The 21202-nt window shown below is 37.6% G+C and overlaps 1 long non-coding RNA gene across 1 annotated transcript in view; it reads right to left on the bottom strand.

Annotated features, from left to right (window-relative positions):
- LOC133756242 (uncharacterized) overlaps positions 1-21202 on the bottom strand; it is a 128663-nt gene that overhangs the window by 85149 nt on the left and 22312 nt on the right. Inside the window, exon 2 of the long non-coding RNA XR_009865527.1 lies at positions 11068-11114. This is a non-coding gene — a long non-coding RNA (uncharacterized LOC133756242). The remainder of the gene's footprint in view (positions 1-11067; positions 11115-21202) is intronic.

The raw sequence follows: 21202 nt of genomic DNA, 5'->3' as shown, positions 1-21202 counted from the left end.
CAAAAGACAGAAACAGAAAGCATAACAGAATATTCATAAACATTCATTATAAATGTGGAATTCTTAAAATTTTTTCCCTTGTTAAATCAACAACAGGAGTCACTGTGTACTTATGTCTCATGTGGGATCTGTCCTTAATGTGTTGTCCAATGTGAAGTGATGCTATAACTAGTACTAAAACAGTATTTTTATACTTTGTGTGTCTGTGTGGGTGCAAACTGATGAAATCTTTACTTAGCATATACTGAATCGATCTTCTGTATATAAAGATAATTGAAAATGAAAAAAAAACAAACCTGGTGTTAAATTGGAAATTGCATAGAAAATTAATCAATTTTTTTTAATTTTTTTTAACTTTTATTTAATGAATATAAATTTCCAGTGTACAGCTTATGGATTACAATGGCTTTCCCCTCCCATAACTTCCCTCCCACCCACAACCCTCCCCTCTCCCGCTCCCTCTCCCCTTCCATTCACATCAAGATTCATTTTCAATTCTCTTTATATACAGAAGATCAATTTAGTATAAAGATTTCAACAGTTTGCACCCACATAGAAACACAAAGTGAAACATACTGTTTGAGTACTAGTTATAGCATTAAATCACAATGTACAGCACATTAAGGACAGAGATCCCACATGAGGAGCAAGTGCACAGTGACTCCTGTTGTTGACCCAACAAATTGACACTCTAGTTTATGGCGCCAGTAACCACCCTAGGCTGTCGTCATGAGTTGCCAAGGCTATGGAAGTCTTCCAAGTTTGCCGACTCTGATCATATTTAGACAAGGTCATAAAAGACAGAGTGAGGATAGTAACCAATGATCCTAAGAGTGGCATTTACCAGGTTTGAACAATTATACAGCATTAAGTGGGGAAGAGGACCATCAGTACACACATGTTGGGAGTAGAGCCATTGGTGGTAGAGTAGAGGTTATGATTATAAAGGAATGAGGCTCAAGTGCACTAGACAGGGTCTAGAACAAAGGACAGAGTCATTATTAGAGGAGCTAAGAAAGGTGCTGTCTAAGCTACAATTAAGTTTTCTGATTGAGAGGCAAATAGAACCTGATAGAAGGGGCTTGATAATAATCTGTTGGGCTTTAGGCCTTGTTAGTTAAGAGGTCCAGACCTATCTATCTCTTCACACGGGGTATATCCTAAGGGGGGTGTGAACCTCCTAGGGGAAGGCACTCTGTTGACAGAAAATTAATGAATTTTTTAAAAATATCATGTAGGATCTCTGTCTTTAATGTGCTGTACACTCTTATTTAATGCTATAACTAGTACTCCAACAGTATTTTTCACTTTGTGTTGCTATGTGGGGGCAAACTGTTGAAATCTTTACTTAATATATACTAAACTGATCTTCTGTATATAAAGAGAATTGAAAATGAATCTTGATGTGAATGGAAGGGGAGAGGGAGCAGGAAAGGGGAGGGTTGCAGGTGGGAGGGAAGTTATGGGGGGGGGAGCCATTGTAATCCATAAGCTGTACTTTGGAAATTTATATTCATTAAATAAAAGTTAAAAATTTTTTTTTCCCTTGGTTAATTTTAATCCCACCTTTGGCATTTATTTCTCTGTCAAGTCTCAGCACTAGTATCACCTCATCCCCTTTACTTGTGCTTCCATGGTCAGAGTTGATGTTTGCACATCTACCTCATTCAGGCTGGATGGAGATTCCTGTATTAAGCGTAAAACAGGGTTTCATACACAAATGTTGCTCATTACCTGATATCCTTGGGTTCAAACATCTACTCAATGAAACTGAACACTATACAGAGTGTGCTTTTATTCCCTCACTTATTCATTCAACTAAAATTAACTGAGTACTTACACAGACTAACAATATATGGGGCCTATCTCTTGCCAAAATCTAAGAAAAAAGAATAATCTTTTACCTTGATGGTACACAAGAGAGGGTTTCCTAACACACTCAAGGAAATGACTTGATGGAAAATATACTAGCTCTAACAGGCTTTGTTTCTATTTTGTTGTGTTTTTTTGTTTGTTTGTTTTTGCTTGTGTGGAATCTTTAGGATTTTCCACATGTAACATGTATGCTTCAAACAGATAATTTTACTTCTTCCTTCTTACATGTATGTCTTTAATTTTCTTTTGCTGCCTAATTGTTCTGACCAGGATTTCCAGTACTGCACTGAATAAAAGTGGTCAGAGTGGGAATCCTTTCTGTGTTCCAGAGTTTGCATATAATATTACCTGTGGGAAGTATACTTTTAATGCATTAACTATAAATGTCTGTCTTGGTAATGTTGGAAACATAGGCAGTTATATCAATATACAACTTAAATTTAAGTGTAGGTGCATGACACAGTGGCTAATTTGCTATCAGAGACACCTGCATCCCATATTTGAGTGCCTGGGTTTGAGTCCTTACTCCACTTTGCTTCCTGCAATTGCACACTATAGGAGTCAGCAGGTGATGGCTCACTGGTTGAGTCTCTGCAACTCACATCAGAGACCAGGGTTGAGTTCTCCACTGTTGGCTTTGCTTGGCCCAGCTCTGGCTGATGTGGATGTTTGAGGATTGAACCAAAAGGTGAAGCACTCTGTCCATCTCTAGCTATCTCTCTAACTTTGAAATAAATACAATAAATTAGAAAGTGAAATTTGGATTGAAAAAGGCTAATTATTGTTAGAAAATAATACTGGTTAAATCAAAACCTACCTTAGACATTATCAATGAACTATTTTATACTATTTGAATTCTCATGTAGATTTAAACATTTTAGAATCAACTTATCAATTCTTACAAAAAATCATCTGGCCAATACTGTTGACTAGGATTATTTTGAATCTATGAAAACATTGAGGAAGAATTGAAATCTCAAGAATATTAAGTATACATACCCATGGATAAGGTATGCATATCATTTATTTAAGTCTTCTTTAAATTCAGCAATATTGCTTTCATTTCCAGTGTATATCTATTATATTTATCCTTTAACCTTTCATATTTTTGACATTGTTATAAATGTATTGCTCTCTTAATTTCAATTTCCAATTGTTTGTTATATATAAAAGATACAAATACTGCTTTAGCAACATAATCACATATTTTCATATGTTCTTTTAGTTAAAATACTTCTTAAATTTCCTTCTGAGTTCTTTGACTCAGATTTAAAATTTAAAAGGATGGTATCCAGTTTTTTTTTTAAAGAATTTATTTATTTTTATTTGAAAGAGTTACACAGAGAGAGGAGATGCAGAGAGAGAGAGAGAGGGAGAGAGAGAGAGGTCTTCCATCCATTGGTTCACTCCCCAATTGGCCGCAACGGCAAGAGCTATGAAGATCCGAAGCCAGGAGCCAGGAGTTTCTTCCTGGTCTCCCATGCGGGTGCAGGGGCCCAAAGACTTAGGCCATCTTCTACTGCTTTCCCAGGCCATCGCAAAGAGCTGGATCAGAAGTGGAGCAGCCAGGTCTTGAGAACTGGCGCCCATATAGGATGCCATGCTTCAGGCCAAGGTGTTAACCTGCTGTGCCACAGCACCAGCCCCTCCAGTTTTTAAGTAATTGGAAATGCTTTACATCTCTGTTATTGGTTTGTAATCACTTCTGTTGTTATCAAAAAGCTTACTTTTTATGAATTGAATTCTATAAAATTTATTGAAGCTTTCTTAATGACTCAAATATGGTGTATATTGGTAAGTGTTCCATGTAAACAATGTTTTCTGCTGTCATTGTGGGGAATTATAAATATTTAATTAAGTTGATCAATAGTGGTGTTAAAGTGTTTGTATTCATTGTCAAATTTTTGTCCACTTCTATGAATTAATTGAGAGACGGTTATTAAAATATCTAATTATATTTGACTATTTCTTCTCGTAGTTCTCTAAGTTTTTCCTTTACACATTTGGAACCCTGTTATTAGGTACATACATTTTTAGAATGGTTACGTTCTCTTGATTAAAACACTATGAAATATTGTTCACGTTTGGTGATATTCTTTGCTTTGATATATATTGCTTGATAATAGAATAGCAATTACAAATTACTCTTTTTTAAATTTGATTTTTAAAAAGATTATTTATTTATTTGAGAGGCAGAGTTATAGCTAGAGAGAGGGAGAGACAGAGAGAGTCTTCCGTCCTCTGGTTCACTCCCCAAATGGCCTCAATGGCCAAAGCTGTGCCAATCCAAAGCTCGGAAGCCAGGAGCTTCTTCCAGGTCTCCCATATGAGTGCAAGGGTCCAAGCACTTGGGCCATCTTCTGCTGTTTTCCCAGGCCATAAACAAAGACTTGGATCACAAGTACAACAACTGGGACATGAATCAGTGCCAATTTGGGATGCAGGCACCACAGGTGGAGACACAACCTACCATGCCACAGTGGTAGCTCCTCCAGGTTACTCTGAAACTATACCTTTAAAAAAACATGTTTTTACTCCTAAAGTAGTAGTTTTTTTAAAGTATTTATTTTCATTTTATTTGAAAGGTAGGGAGAAAGAGCAACAGAGGTTTTCCATCTACCAGTTCCTTCCTGCAAATGCCTGCAATGGCCAGGGCTAGGCTACACCAAAGCCAGGAATCTGGAAGTCGATATGGGTCTCCCACATTTGTGGCAGAGACCCAAATGTTAAGCCATCATCTGGTGCCCCCTAGAGTGTGCATTAACAGATGGTTGGATTATAAATCAGGATCCTAGGCATTCTGATACAGGAGTACCAGGTGGCATTCCCAAGTAGCATCTTAATCACTGTGCCAAATCTCCACCCTAAAGTATTTGTATTTTTTTAAACTAATTAATTTTTGATAGGCATAAGGAGGGAGACAGAGAGAGGAAATATAGAGAGAGTGAGACAGAGAGAGAGAGAATTCTCATCTGCTGGTTCACTCCCCCAATATCTGCAGTGGTCCTGAGCTGGATGAGAATCAAAGCCAGGAGCTGTGAATTTAATCCTAGTCCCCCATGGGGATGGCAAGGAACCAATTCTTGAACCATCACCACTGCTTCCAAAAGTCTACATTATACATAAGCTAGAATCAGGAGCCAGAAGCAATATTGGTACTGGGGTACTCAAATATAGGGATTCAGGCACCATTTTTTTAAAAGATTTATTTATTTGAAAGGCAGAGTTACCAATGGCCACCACAGCCGAAGCAGGGCTGATCTGAAGCCAGGAGCCAGGAGCTTCTTCCGGGTCTCCCACATGGGTGCAGGGGCCCAAGGACTTAGGCCATCTTCTACTGCTTTCCAGCAGAGAGCTGGATCAGAAGTGGAGCAGCTGGAACACCAACCAGTACCCATATGGGATGTAGGCACTGCAGGTGGCAGCTTTACCTGCTATGCCACAGTGCTGGTCCCAGGATTCAGGTACCTTAACCAGTGTCTTAACTGGTAGGCAAAATGCCTGCCCATTTGTATATTTATGTTTAGGGTATACAACTTGCAAGCACAATATAAAGAGGTCGTTGAAAAGTTTATGGAAAACATGTATTAAAAAAACTGTGCATAGATTTCAAATATTTTTACATCAAAATAAACTTAATTCATTTTTCATGAAATTTTTAAGTACTCTATATGAGAGTACTTAAAAAGGTTTTTGAAAACATCTATTTTGGTAATTTTGTCTTTGGTTGGGATATTTAGACTATTTACATTTAATGTGATAATTAATTGTTATTTTCAGACTTCAGTCTATCATCTTGCTCTTTGCTTTTGCTTTATTCCTTTTCCCACTTTATGACCTTTTTCTAGTTTTCCTCTTTTTCTGCCTTGTTTTGTATCAATAATCCTTTTTATTTTATTTTATTTTATTTTTTATTTATTATATATAGCAAATTTGTTGTAGCTGTGGCTCTTTTTATTATTGTTCATATAATCACTTCTTGGCATTTCGGCTAAGATAAAGTGTATTACTAGTCTCATTTTAGCAGTTGCTTTAAGGTTTAAAGCAACTATTGTTAATTTACCAAGTCTTTCTTCAAGTAACATTACACTATGCCTTACAATAACATATTTGAAGTCTTCTACCCTCTCCCAGTCTTTATGATATTTGTTGGTATACATTTTATTTATTCATATAGTAGAAGCCACAGAATGCATTGTTACCACCTTTTGAAGATATGTAAATATTCACTCCACTACCTTTTGAATATATGTAAATATAGAGAAAATACTTAATATCTTTACATATTAAGTTACCATTTTTGTTATTCATTATTTCTTTGTGTAGATTCATATTATCATATTACCACCTGATGTAATTTTACTTCTGCTTGAAGAACTTACTGTAACAACTGTTGTAGTGGTCATCTGCTGAGTACAAATTCTTTCAACTTTTATCTGAAGATAAGATTTTATGTGAAGTAAGATTATTTTTTTGAAAGCTATTTTCTTAGGTATAGAATTTTCAGTTTATATATTTTTTCGTTACATACTTAAAATATATTGCTCTATTGTCTGCTCACTTACATCTTTCTGATAAGAATTATGAGCAGCCAGGAATCAAATGGCCCACTCAGGGGATGCCAATGTCACAGGTGTTGTCCAACCTGCTATGCTATAAATCTGGCCCCAATTCTTTAAAAATATCATTTTTATTTCTATTTTGGATAGTTTCTATTGCTGTGTTTTCAAATTCACTAATCTTTTCATCTGTGGTATCTAGTCTCCTATTAATCTTATCTAATGTATTTTTATGTAATTCATTGCAGTTTTCATCTCTAGAATTTTAATTTGAATCTTTTGATATCTAGCAAGGTTTTACTTAAGTTTTGTGGTGATATGAAACACATTTGATTAATTTTTACATATATTTGCCTGCTACATTTTTTTAAAGTTTATTCACTTATATAAAAGGTGGAGAGCTAAAAAGAGACGGAGACAGAAACAATGATTTCCTATCCATTGCTTCACTCTCCAAATGCTCTCAATAGCCAAGGCTGAGTCAGGGCAAAACCAGGAGCCAGGTAGTCCATCCAGTTCTTCTACATGAATGGCAAGGACCCAAGTACTTGCATCATCATTTGCTGCCTGCCTGCATGTGCATTAGCAGGAAGTTTGAAGCAGAGGAAGGACTTGACCCTAGGCACTAACTGGGATGAGGGTATCCCGAGCAGTTGTTTAATCTGCTGTGCCACAAAACCCACCTTTTCTTGTCTGCTATATATATATATATATATATATATATATATATATATATATATATATCAGTTCTGTATTAGTTTTAATTTAATGATTATTCTACTTATTAAGGGTCATTTTTTTTCCTACCTCTTTGCATGTCTAATAAATTTAGTTTGGATGAAAGATGTTGAGGTGGTTAGCACTGTGGCGCAGTGGGTTAATCCTCTGCCTTAGCTCCAGCATCCCATATGGGTGCCGATTCTAGTTCCGGCTGCTCCTCTTCTGATTCAGCTCTCTGCTATGGCTTGGAAAAGCAGTGGAAGATGGCCTAAGTGGTTAGGCCCCTGAACCTACATGGGAGACATGGAAGAAGTTCCTGGCTCCTGGCTTCCAATTGGCACAGCTCTGGCCATTGCGACCATCTGGGGAGTGAACCAGCGGATGGAAGACCTTTCTCTCTGTCTCTCCATCTCGCTGTCTGTAACTCTACCTCTCAAATGAATAAATAAAATCTTTAAAAAAATTTTCTTTAAAAACAACTGTTGGGTCAACTTAAAAAAAAAAAGACATTGTGAATTTTACCATGTTGGGTGCTGGATATTTTTATAGCCCTACAACTATTGGTACTTGTTCTGAAATGAAAGTAAATTACTTGTAAACATTTTAATTTTTGGATCTTATCTTTATAATTGGTTAAGCATATCTGCAACAGTGCCAGGTAGAGGGCTAATTATTTCCCACTACTGAGGTAAGACCCTCCTGAGTACCGTACTCAATGTCCATGAATTATAATTTCCGTTTTGGCTGGTAGGAACAAGAAACATTCTCAGCCATTGTGATTTCCAGCCACTGTTCTCTCAAATCCCTTCAGGTGATTTATTCATGGCCTCAGATAGTTTACTCATATCTGAGCACTGACTGGCACTTTGCTTAAATACTCATGGGACAACTCTCTTCTCTTGAATACTCTCTTCTGCACTTTGGCAACCTTGCTTTCTCCAACCCATAGTTTGTCCTCTACTCAGGGAGTCCACTGGGATCCACCAATGATGCCCACCCCTGTTCCATGACCTGGAAGTGCTCTTTAAAAAATCATTTTATTTGAAAGTCAGAGTTACAGAAAGAGAGAGAAAGAAAAGTCTTCTATGCACTGTTTTACTTCCCAGATGGTCGCAATGGCCAGAGCTCAGCCAATCCTAAACCAGGAGCCGGGAATTTCATCCAAGTCTCTCAGGTGGGTGCAGGGGCCCAAGGACATGGGCCATTTTCCAATGCTTTCCCAGGTGCATGAGCAAGGAGCTGGACTGGAAGTGAAACAGCCGGGACTCTGGCCAGTGCCCATATGGGATGCAGCACCGCCGACGGTGGCTTATCACAATGCCAACCCCCTGGAAGTGCTCTTAAGGATATATTCAGGTATAGATTGTTACACATGTTTTTCTTGTATGTAATGTGTGTTTAGCTATGCCCAAAAAGGTGAATATTATCAGATAGTTTCAATATAATATCATAAGGCACCAGAAAGAAATTATTCCTGGCCTCTGCCTACTCAAACTTATTCTTAAGATGCCTAATGATACACAGTTAATCTTCTTTTTATAACCTGTGTGATATGTTTGAAAAAAGAAAAAATGATGAATCAAAAGCAATAATACAGTTTAGTGCTATGTACATTAAGAGAGAAGGCTAATTGTGTTTTTACAAATGCCAGCATTAGCAGTCTCTGTATAAGAAATTATATTGCACAAACTGAATCACCAGCCTTGTGGGAGTGCTGCTAATTGCCTCTGGCAACAAATGTCATTTGAAAGCTAAAACAACAACAATAATAAGTGGATATTGAGTGCTTCTATTGTAATAGGATATGTTTAGACATAGAAAATCAGTCAGTCAGTCTACTCTGTCCTTTCAAGTCAGCGCTTTGCAGTGCCTGTTTGATAGAAGGAACAGTTAATAAGTAATAATATTAACTAATACTAAATGCTTATATTTTTCTGCCAGGCATTATTATAATTTTTACATATTTTTGCTAATATGATGTTCATAACAGCCTTGTGGGGAAGTATTTTTATTATAATCATTTTACAAGTGGAGTAACTAAGGCAACAGCAGGTTAAGTTATTTCTCCAAGGTCTCCCACTTAGTAAGCAGAAAGATCAAATTTGAGTCAAGAAGTGATTCCAAAGTCCTCTTACAATCATGTCTCTCAATTAACCTTTAAATTTGTCTACAAAATGAAAGCCATAGACTGTCCCAGCTCTCTACATGCAGGAGCTTGATTTAACGCAGAATATGCAAAGCTAATCTCCCCACTATTTTTACATAGGGCTCCTACACATATATTCAGGGGATAGCCCAATACCTGCTCATTAGTTCACTTTATTTATTTTCAGGACAGAAAGTGATACTGCAGACAGCTGAGTTGTGAATTGTCCATTCACTGCTGTACAATAGAATGTTCTGTGATGATCTAGATATTTTATATTTGTGCCAATACAGATAGCCAGTAGCCACTTTTGCATATTAAACTCTTGAAAGGTGGCTCATGTGTCTGAGGAACAAAATCTTGAAATTAATTTCATTTAAATTTAAATCAAATAGTCACAAATGGCTAGAGAACAGCATATTGAGCAGAGAAGATCAATCATGGAGAAGCTGACACTTGTAATCATGAAATACAGCCAAACAAGGCTTTTGTAACAAATAACTGAAACCTAAAAGAAACAACTCTTCTAGCCACTCCCTGTGATATCATCCTACCCAGCCTCCTCCTCCTCTTCCTTACCCTCTAGAAAACACATACACACAAATTTTGGGTGTTTTTTTTTTTTTTCAGAACCCTAAGTAATGCAAGTACGGATGATCTGTGTGATTTAAAATGGAGTATTTATCAAATAGTGCTTGGTGAATAGATCGATGATATAGCAAATAAAGAAAAAATAAATAAATTAGGAGCCAGATGGCAAGAATCCTAAGTGAAATCACAGACCTACGGAAGGATAAGGAATGTTCCTAGTTGTACATCACTTGTTTTTTGGTAGCAATCTCAACTTTACCCCAGTTACCTATCTATAATTTAGCACACATTGCTTTTACAGCATTGCTGTATTTCCTTCCATGGGGATTAGAATTTGTGTCACAAATATAGCTCATCTGCTTGTATAAAGCACAGAGCTCCGAAGTTGGGGTTTTTCAATAGAAAATTATGACTAAAGACTACTTAGACATGATGTCCATGTTAAGTTGTGGTGGCCCAAAGCCTCTACTTTGGTGCTGTTCATCATTCCCACAGTTTGTAAGGATAATATGATCCATAAAAAATCTTAAAGTTCACTTTTGAAGGAATTTAAACATAAAATTGAGATATGTTTCATTATTAGTAAGAAATAAGCACTATGTATTATTCAGAGACACAGAACTTATATTCAGCTGAAGTAGTGCAGGTAACAGGCAGCCTCCAACTTACAGTGTTTTGGAGCGTAGGTCGCTACCAGCTAATGTCTGGGTATAGTAAAGTAGGGACTACCAACCTTCCTTTTCACACTGTTATCATAGGGATCAGATCTGTATCATACTCTGGGACTTTACTTATCTATTACTGCTACCCTTCATCTTTGACTGACTATACTCCAGATAAATTTCTGGTACTTCTATCTATATTTTTGTGCTTTCTTTTCAGGAAACCTGATCTTATAAAAATAGACCCAAATTTAGAAATGGGAGTCAAGCCCACATAAGCATGGAACTTAATATCTGTGGCTTCTCCATCATCTAACACCAGATTGAAATAGCAAGAGAAACATTGGTACATTTTGTCTTCTATTTTTCATTTATTTTTGCTAGAAAAGCTGACTTTCTGTGAAACTGTTTTCCTGAAACAGAGATAGGTTCAGTTACTTTACTATCCAAAAATTTCTTTCCCCATCTGGAACCATGAAGTAAAGAAGGGTAATGATATTCCATGGCAACTTACCTCATTTTACTATTCCAATGAGAATAGATTGGGACATTTATGTTTTCCTAATAAAAAGAAAGAACAGAAAACCATATAAATGTTTATGATTTTTGTATTGTTTTAAAAATATCTATAATACTGTACCTCAGACTATATTCTTTCCTTTTGACCAAACATAAATTTGGAGGGAGAAAAAGTATTCTATAATTGGTCCTTTGATTAAGCATAAACTATTTATGCTTACTTAGTTCAGAAGAAAAATCCTAAATTTATCTTCTAATGGAGAATTCTTCAAATTCTTTTTGCTTATTGTACATACAACTAGAACATGCTGAAATTCAAAGTATGAATTTATAGGATGACTGTGCCTCCATAAATCCAACTATGCTGTGGAAATTTATATTATATCTGGTGACAAACCATGATGCTTTGGAAATACACAAAACCCATAAGGCTATCATAAATTCTTGTCTATATAAAATAAGTAAGAAATTAATTTGAACTTAGTGGAATTCCTCTTTGGAGAGGACGTTTAGAGATTGGTTTTAAGCCACTATTAACACTGACTTAATTGCTTTAAAGCTATTTCTTAACCTTTAATGAAAGGTTTTGTATTGCTCAAAAATCAATTCCATCTTACTCCTAGTTTAAATTTCAAAATTAAACTATCTTCAAGAAACAAGAATCAGTCACAATAATCTTTATCAACCCTGGGAAGCTGTACATAAATATTTCCAAGTTAAAGCCTTGTTTATGACCAGCTAGACACCAGCTCCAAGACAAACTTTGACATAATATTCCGTAAACAGACCAGATCAAATGAAAGACCAAAAACCAAAGTGAGGAGCCAAGGAAAGCTCTCAGGACACCTGGATGCTAACCTGTCTCTGCCATCCTGGTAGAGTTCTTGATCCCCATAGGCCTCTATTTCCTCACCTGTGCTAAGAAAGGGCAAGCCTCAAAGATGTCAAAGGCCCCTTCCTGAATCAGCAAGGCTACTTTCTTTGTATAAGAAGAGCTAAGAGTGACAAATTTTTCAAAGGCATCAAGTTGGAGCATAAAGAAAAACTTAATGAGTTTTTTGCCCATCTCCTCACAGAAGATTGATTTGATTTAGATAAAATTAATGGTCAATTCAAGGGAGTGCCCAAGTCCCATCTCTAATCTTCGGTGGCCTGAACTACAAGTCTAGAGTCACAGGCATGTTCTGTAGTAGTTTTTCTAAAGTAGACAATGCCCATGAGGAAAATTATAATCTCACTTTAAAACTTTCTTTCCCTTTGGTCTGAAAGGGAGGTTTTTTCTACTTACTGTATACTTCGCTGATGGCAAAGTGAATCTAGCTATGAGATTATTATTTAAGTTCTTATTTTGGCTATGCTATTACAGAAAAATGTTAGCCATCTCTTTTATAAGGTGTAAAGATTAAATTGTGCGTCCTACAGATTCCTTTATAATAGAATTAGTTTCCTACCTTGAAGAGAATAGAGAAATGAAAGGACAAGTTGGGCTTAGAATAGAGAAATGAGGGAGCAAGTCCTAGATCGCTCGCTGACAACAGCAATATCACATGAATACTTAGCGAACAGTTTCAACCATTAGATAACAACTTAAAAAAACATTTACCAGAAGGTCCAATGCCTTCTATAAATTTTAGGAATCATGTATTTGAAAACACCTCTTAAATATCTAACATGGTGTAGTTTGTTTAACCAGTAAACTTAAGCACAACCATATAAAATGTTTTTAGTTTCTTTCTACCAACACGTTTAAAACATATGATACACAGATTCAGGTCCCACAAATTAAAATGTATCTTTGATTGATTTTAGCAGCTTAAATTTATGGACAATCTTATCTATAAGCCATTTAAAATAAAACTCTTAATAAAATTTCCCCATGTGGACATACAATATGTACACACATATAACATAGCATAGTAGACCAATATAGCAATTTTAATAATAGCTTTTAAAATCTTTAACTCTTTTTGTAGATTGCCAATTGATTTGAATTGCTTTTTGTTTTTAGTAACCTCAGTTAACCATACTTTCTCTCAGTTGGTACTGTTAATACATTATTGACTTCATCTGTTTACAGAGCCATCCCAAAGTATTGAATACAATAGAAGTGGCTAGAAAAAGTCCACAGGAACCTATAGGAGGACAGCTAAACACAGAACCAACAACACTTTAGTTTTATGAGCAGCACATCATATATAACTATGGATGACAAAAGACTTTATGTTGCCATGTTTAAAATTATAAACTCATCAACCAACAAGAGGCACTTGCTTACTTCACAGTATTTTTGAAAGCACCAGTAGGATTTTATAATTATTTAACCCTTTAGGTCTCTGGGGCTTTCTCATTAAGATAAATATCATGTCTAGTAACACAAGATCATTAGACTTTTTAATTCTCAAACATTTGTATTAATAGCATTTCCCATAATAGAAATTTAAAGTTTGGTACCACATCACATCTTGACAGTCCCAGAGATGGGACTTGGGCACTCCCTTGACTTGCATCCTCTGGTCTGCTTTAACACAAACCAGGAGGAAAAGAAAGCTAGGCATCAGAAGCAAGGGGTGGCAGGCCTATTAATGGCTGATCTGTACAGTGATCTGCCCTCAAGGAGACCCAACAGGCCAGTCCACTGCAGTGGCTTTCAAGGTGGTAAGCCTGGGCTTCAGCAGAAGTCAGCTTGTGAAGAGCCCTGGCAGCTCTGCCAAGAGTTGGATCACTGGAAATGGACCTGCCCTGGAGTCGAAGGATGCCCAGGTCAGAGCCACAGATCTTATTGGCTCCAAGCTGAAAAGCCCTTCACTCAGCCCAACTTCCAAAGTGACCACTCTGAGGGGACAGCCCAGTAGGGTCAGCAACATTGCAGGCAGAACTGTAAATTTCTTGTTAGAGATGCCACCTGCCTTTACCTGGCCAGCTCTCCTCCTAGGCCAGCCAAGTAATGAAAGTCAACAGAGTGCCTTCCCCTAGGAGGTTCACACCTCCCTTAGGATGTACCCCATGTGAAGAGATAGATAGGTCTGGGCCTCTGAATTTACAAGGCCTAAAGCCCAACAGATTATTATCAAGCCCCTTCTATCAGGTTCTATTTGCCTCTCAATCAGAAAAATTACTTGTAGCTTAGACAGCACCTTTCTTAGCTCCTCTAATAATGACTCTGTCCTTTGTTCTAGGCCCTGTCTAGTGCACTTGGGCCTCATTCCTTTGTAATCATAACCTCTACTCTACCACCAATGGCTCTACTCCCAACATGTGTGTACTGATGGTCCTCTTCCCCACTTAATGCTGTATAATTGTTCAAACCTGGTAAATGCCACTCTTAGGATCATTGGTTACTATCCTCACTCTGTCTTTTATGACCTTGTCTAAATATGATCAGAGTCGGCAAACTTGGAAGGCTTCCATAGCCTTGGCAACTCATGACGACAGCCTAGGGTGGTTACTGGCACCATAAACTAGAATGTCAATTTGTTGGGTCAACAACAAGAGCCACTGTGCACTTGCTCCTCATGTGGGATCTCTGTCCTTAATGTGCTGTCCATTTTGATTTAATGCTATAACTAGCACTCAAACAGTATGTTTCACTTTGTGTTTCTTTGTGGGTGCAAACTGTTGAAATCTTTATACTAAATTGATCTTCTGTATATAAAGAGAATTGAAAATGAATCTTCATGCAAATGGAAGGGGAGAGGGAGCGGGAGAGGGGAGGGTTGCAGGTGGGAGGGAAGTTATGGGAGGGGGAAGCCATTGTAATGCATAAGCTGTACACTGGAAATTTATATTGATTAAATAAAAGTTAAAAAAATAAAAAGAAGAAAAAAGAAAAGAAACTGGTAAAAAAAATTAATTAAAAAGTAAATAAATAAACAAAAGAAGGTTTATACCTAAAAAAAAAAAAAAAGAAATTATGGGTCATGTACTCTATAGAATACTATACAGCAGTCAAAAACAATGAAATCTGGTCATTTGCAATAAGATGGAGGAATCTGGAAAACATTATGCTGAGTAAAATAAGCCAGTCCCAAAGGGACAAATATCATATGTTCTCCCTGATCGGCGACAACTAACTGAGTACCAAAAGGGAAACCTGTTGAAGTGAAGTGGACACTATGAGAAACAGTGACTTGATCAGCTCTTGTCCTGACTGTTGATGAGGAGTTACGTCACTTAATACTTTATCATTTAATACTTTATCCTTTTTAGTATTTTTTTGTTCTAGTACTATTGGTTGAACTCTGTAATTAACACACAATTATTCTTGGGTGTTTAAACTTTAGCTGAAGAGTGATTCCTATTAAATATAAAAGTGGGAATAAGAGAGGGAGTACAATTGGGGACATGCTTAATCGGACTTGCCCCAAATGGTGGAGTTAGAAATGTGCCAGGGGATTCTAATACAATCCCATCAAGGTGGCATGTACCAATGCCATCTCACTAGTCCAAGTGATCATCTTCAGTTCACAATTGATCACACTGATAGGTCTAAGAGTCAAAGGGATCACATAAACAAGACTAGTGTCTGCTAATACTAACTGATAGAACCAAAAATGGAGAGAACAATCCATCATGGGAAGTGGGATACACAGCAGACTCATAGAATGGTAGATGTCCTAAGTAGCACTCTGGCCTCAGAATCAGCCCTTAAGGCATTTGGATATGGCTGAAGAGCCCATGAGAGTATTTTAGGCATGGAAAGCCAAGACACTCTGGAAAAAAAAAAGAAGACCTAAATGAAAGATCTCTGCAAGTGAGATCCCATTGGAAAGAATGGGCCATCAAAGAAGGAGGTACCTTTCTCTGAAGGGAGGAGAGAACTTCCACTGTCGGAATAAGATCAAAGTCAGAGAACTCAAAAGGCTTCCATAGCCTTGGCAACTCATGACTAGAGTCTAGGGAGATTACTGACGCCATAAGCTAGAGTGTCAAATTGTTAAGTCAACAACAGGAGTCACTGTGTACTTACTTCTCATGTGGGATCTGTCCTTAATGTATTGTCCAATGTGAAGTAATGCTATAACTAGTACTGAAACAGTATTTCACACTTTGTGTTTCTGTGTGTGTGCAAACTGATGAAATCTTTACATAATATATACTAAATCGATCTTCTGTATATAAAGATAATTGAAAATGAATCTTGATGTGAATGGAATGGGAAAGAGAGCAGGAGATGGGGGGGTACGGGTGGGAGGGAAATTATGGGGGAGGGAAGCCATTGTAATCCATAAACTGTACTTTGGAAATTTATATTTACTAAATAAAAAAATTTAAATAAATGTGCTCCCTCTTCTGTTTAGAAGACTGTCCCCTTGATACTAAAATGTCATTAGGTTGTCAGAGAAAGAATGCTGATAGCAGGTGCTCTCTTGCTTTACCTTCTGCAACTCACAAGCTGCTCTACAGATTTCTACCTCTTTCTGTATCACCCATTAGCAGATTCATCCTGGCTTTTACAGGAATTCAGCCTTACACTGATCCCTAGGGGGTCGCAAGCAGAAATAAAACTGACTCACTGGACAGAATTAGGATCCTAGGATTCCTGCTTCTATTTTTAATGGTATTAAATCCAGAGAATTTGAGTTACCAGTGACAAACTTCATGGGTAAGTTAACTGAGCAAGAATGACAAACAAAATTTTCCCTGGAGTATAAACAGCACAGTCACCAACACCATGGCAAGGTTAAGGTTGAATAAGGTGGTGACCTGACTGTTCTCTCTATATGAGTGACTAGTCACTGGGTGTGACATATTCTAAACTAAATCCAGACAGAAGGGGCACTTAGGTAATATAAAATTAACACTTGAACTCTGACGGGATGTTAGAATTTATTGCTCATTTGTGTGAGGATCCTTGTTTCAGTCATTAAAACAATGCTTAAGACATTGGATGCCAATGGCTGGTCATAGCAGGATGCCTTTCTGATTTTGAAAATTTTTATTTGTTTTATCCATTTGAAGGGGGAAAGAGATCTCATTGTTTGTTCACTCCCCAAATACCTGCAACAGCCAGGGTGGCAGGTTGAAGTCTGAAGCCACGTGTCAGGAGCCAGGAACTCACTCTGAGTTTCTCACATGGATGGCAGGGTTCCAATTATTTCAGCCAGCATCTGCTGCCTCACTAGTAGGAAGCAGGAATTAGAGAAAGAGGCAGGACTTGAACTCAGGTACTACAGTACTAGATTTGTGATTTCCAGTAGGCATCTTTACCACCGTGCCAAACACTTGCACTGCCCTTTGACTTTTAGTCACATAAAATTCATGGCTTTATGATTTCTTAGGCCTCTATCTTTAAATGGTTTTTGTTTTAGATTTTTAAAGGGGAGAGAGAAGAACTTCCATCTGCTGGCTCACTCAGTAAATGCCCACAACAGTCCCGAGCTGAGGCTGAAGCTGGGAACCAGGAATTCAATTCAGGAATTCCATGAGGGTGGTAGGAATCTAAGTACCCGAAACCATCACCACTAACTCCCATGGTCTGGATTAGCAGGAAGCTGGAATCAGGAGCAGGTATCAAACACAGGCACTCTGCCATGGGACATGGATTTCTTAACTGAAGTTGCTAAACTCCTACTCCCAAATTCTTTCTAGGAACCTTGAGTTGGGAAATATAAACATCACTGAAAATAATCAAGAAAACGGGTTGGCATTGTGGCACAGTAAGTTAAGCCACCACTTGTGATGCCAGTATCCCATATGAGTTTGTGTTCAAGTCCCAGTTGCTCTACTTCCCATTCAGCTTCCTGCTAAAGTGCCTGAGAAACCAGTGGATCATGGCCCAAATACTTGAGCCCCTGCCACCCAAGTGGGATACCTGGATAGAGTTGCTGGTTCCTGGATTTAACCTGCCCAATCCTGGCTGCTTTGACATTTGTAAAGTGAACCAACGGATGGGATATCTTTCTTTCTCTCCCTCTCTGTCACTCCACCTTTTCAATAAATAAACAAACAAACAAAAACTAGTTGCAAAAAACTATCTAGATCACAAATCCAGATATCCAGCTTTGTTGATATTTCTTACAATGTTCTATAATCCATAATATAGTTCAAATATATCACAGTTATGCTTTTGGTTACCTGATAATCTTCCCATCTAGAAAGGGTTTGGGGTTGAGGGTACAAAAAATAAATAGAAATCATATTCTATCTTAGAAAAAATGTAACTCTCTGATATTGCATTTCAATGAAAGATTACTAGAACTTCACCAACGTTAGGTCAGACATCTATTTTAAATCACCTTAAGCAAGTAAGCAAAAAGAAAGGAATTCATCATTGTATATAACTGGACATCTCCCTCCTAATGTACCTGGAATAGTAGTGGATGGTGGCCAAGTGCTTGGGTCCCTGTCATCCAGGTGGAAGACCCAGATGAAGCTCCTGGCTTCTGGTTTCAGCCTGGCCCAGACCTGGAGATTGTGGTCATTTGCAGAGTGAACCAACAAATAGATTCTCTCTCTCTCGGGGTGTGTGTGTGTGTGTGTGTGTGTGTGTCTATAACTCTGCCTTTCAAAGAAATCAGTCTAAAAATTGATTGAGGACACTATGCATTGTCATCAGGCTCTTGTGTCTATTTCTGGATCTACACTCATCTTGTTTGCTGTGTGCACGGTAGCATAGGACTCTTGATTGGCAGGGCTTGTGTACATATCCCTCTTGAACTTGGTGGTCCTAGGAGTAGGAGATGGGTTGGTTCTCCACAAGGAAAAGGTAAACAGTGAGTAAAAAAATAACTGAATAAACAAATAGCAGATGTTTTCTACATAATCAAATACAGAAAACCTTTCTTCATTGATAGCCAAAATATATAAGTATCTTTAGAAGATATACATGTAATACTTTCCATACATTTGAGTAACATATTATAATGCTATTAGATAGAAAAAAGATTACCTGTCTCTCTTTTTTACTAACAAAGATTGTTTAAAATTACAAAACGTGAGTCCGATGCTGTGGTACAACAGGGTAACGCCCTTGCCTGAAGCACCAGCATCCCATATGGGCACTGGTTCAAGACCCGGCTGCTTCACTTCCCTTCCAGCTCTCTGCTACAGCCTGGGAAAGCAGTAGAAGATGGCCCAAGTCTTTTGGCCCCTGCACCCACGTAGGAGACCTGGAAGAAGCTCCTGGCTCCTGGTTCCGGATCGGCACAGCTCCGGCCATTGCAGCCAACTGGGGACTGAACCATCCGATGGGACTGAACCATCTGATGGAAGACCTCTCTCTCTCCTTCTCTCTCTCTCTCTCTCTCTCTCTCTCTCTCTCTCTCTGCCTCTCCTCTCTCTGTGTAACTCTGACTTTTGAATAAATAAATAAATCTTTAAAAAAAATCACAAAATGTTTCTCCGTAACCATATTAAAACACATTTTTAAATAGAGTAAGTAATTTTAAACTCAAATAACTGAGTTAACATATTATCTTCAGTGGAAAAAAACAGCTTTGCTCAGAATGTATCTTGATAGTAGTTAATGGGGTGACACAAGTTGGCAAAGACAACAAATCAGATAAGAAAAAGGACATTTAGAGAACTAACAAAATTAAATGAATCTCACTTCTGAAGTTTACTGTGCTTTATGACCAAAAACTCTTATGCTTATTGCTGAAAATCTCTGGTATCATTCAAAACTTTCTTCACATCACTTTTAATAAAATATTGAGAAAATTTGTTTTTATATAAAACTTGTAGAAGAAAAGCTTTATACCATTAGAATTAAATAAGTAGGTGTATACTGGTAATCTGTTGTTTTTTGTAGCCTGCTTTGAGAGTGGAGGCAGGGAAGAGCAGGGGTGGTGGGAGGAGGGAGAAGAGGCTGTAATGACAGGGAACAGCCAGTGTTTCATGTCAGACCTTTTAAAAAACACAAAAGACAAGAATTCGAGAAAGCTGGCACAGGATCAGGCCATAAACAAAATGCCTTCCCCAGCAGATTGTATAAAAGGCATTTCATAAGTTAAACAATCCCCTAGTCGTCATAGTTGTGAAAGAGAGCAAAGACTGAAAAAGGAAAACTGTTTCCCTTCTTTACTGGCGAAGGCAGAAATTCCCAGTATCTTTGAGGCTAAATTTCTCTCTCTTCCTGCAAGTCCAACTCCCTACTTCATATTGAAATGTCAAATTGAATCACACTCTAATTATGAACTTTAATCAATGAAAATAAAGGGAAATTTTTTTTATAAATTCTTTTTTTTGACAAGCAGAGTGGATAGTGAGAGAGAGAGAGAGAGACAGAGAGAAAGGTGGGAAATTTATTTTTAACACAACTTGGTGCCACCTTTTGACTTACTAGGCTGTACTTAGGGTTCTCCCAAACAGAAAATGAAGTTCATGGAGTTGGAAGTTGAGAAGCTGCCTAGAGAGGAACTGACTCTTAAGATGTAACTGTTTCCACCCCTACCTCCTCCACTGGACAGACCTAATTATGTTAAAGTGCTAATTCTCTTTACCTGAGCATTTCTCATTAAAGGCAAATTTCTGGATCAGAAACAAGGTCTGTGCACATCACTGTTTCCTCTGGAGTGCATTTTGCATAAAGGCTTTGATAATGACATTTTGTCTTTGATTTCGAACAAAAGGTAGTAAGTAGGGTGCTTAGATATAAAACCACCACAATATACTCCTACTCACAGAGCCACTTACAGTAGTATTAAGAGTTATTTGACCAACAGAAGAGAAAGCAAGAGAAGTCAGTGCCCATAACTAGATGGCCTGCACCTGATTCTTTGCTTAGAGTAATTACTGACAGTGCTTCTGTTTGATCCACAGAGAGTTCCAGTGTGGATGATAAAATACATATGTTCTCTCTGATCGATGACAACTAACTGAGCACCGAAAAGGAAACCTGTTGAAGTGAAATGGACACTATGAGAAACAATGACCTGATCAGCCCTTGTCCTGTCGAGGAACAACTTACTACTTTATTCCTTTCAGTATTTTTTTGTTCTATTTAATACCATTGGTTGAACTCTTTAATTAACACACAATTATTCTTAGGCATTAAAATTTAACTGAAAAGTGATTGCTGTTAAATATAAGAGTGGGAATAAGACAGGGAGGAGATGTACAGTTTGGCACATAATCACTTGGACTTACTCCTAACGGTAGAGTTAGAAACATGCCAGGGGATTCCAATTCAA

The sequence above is a fragment of the Lepus europaeus genome, chromosome 3 (genome assembly GCF_033115175.1).
Source record: "Lepus europaeus isolate LE1 chromosome 3, mLepTim1.pri, whole genome shotgun sequence".
Taxonomy (NCBI): Eukaryota; Metazoa; Chordata; class Mammalia; order Lagomorpha; family Leporidae; genus Lepus; species Lepus europaeus.
Note: the sequence above shows the minus strand (reverse complement) of the source record. Positions and strands in the feature narration are given on the sequence as shown.